Raw genomic sequence first — 685 nt, forward strand, 5'->3', positions numbered from 1 at the left:
GGGCTTGTTTTCTTGAGTTGTCTGCCATCTCTAGTGAGATTTTTGCAGCTTGTACCTCAGAGATCCCTAACTTCTCCATTATAGAGAGAGGCATGAGGTTTACACTTGACCCTAAGTCACACAAGGCCTTCTTGAAGGTCATGGTGCCTATGGTACAAGGTATTGAAAACTTCCCAGGATCCTGTCTCTTTTGAGGCAGTTTCTGCCAAGACAAGTCATCCAGTTCCTTGCTGAGCAAAGGGGATTCATCCTCCCAAGTCTCATTTCCAAACAACTTGTCATTCAGCTTCATGATTTCTCCAAGGTATTTAGCAACTTGCTCCTCAGTGATATACTCATCCTCATCAGAGGAAGAATACTCATCAGAGCTCATGAATGGCAGAAGTAAGTCCAATGGAATCTCTATGGTCTCAGTTTGAGCCTCAGATTCCCATGATTCCTCATTGGGGAACTCATTGGAGGTCAATGGACGTCCAGTGAGGCCTTCCTCAGTGGCGTTCACTGCCTCTTCTTCCTCCCAAAATTCGGCCATGTTGATGGCCTTGCACTCTCCTTTTGGATTTTCTTCTGTATTGCTTGGGAGAGTACTAGGAGGGAGTTCAGTAATTTTCTTGCTCAGCTGACCCACTTGTCCTTCCAAATTTCTAATGGAGGACCTTGTTTCAGTCATGAAACTTTGAGTGGT

Source organism: Arachis duranensis, chromosome 2, assembly GCF_000817695.3.
Source record: "Arachis duranensis cultivar V14167 chromosome 2, aradu.V14167.gnm2.J7QH, whole genome shotgun sequence".
Classification (NCBI taxonomy): Eukaryota; Viridiplantae; Streptophyta; class Magnoliopsida; order Fabales; family Fabaceae; genus Arachis; species Arachis duranensis.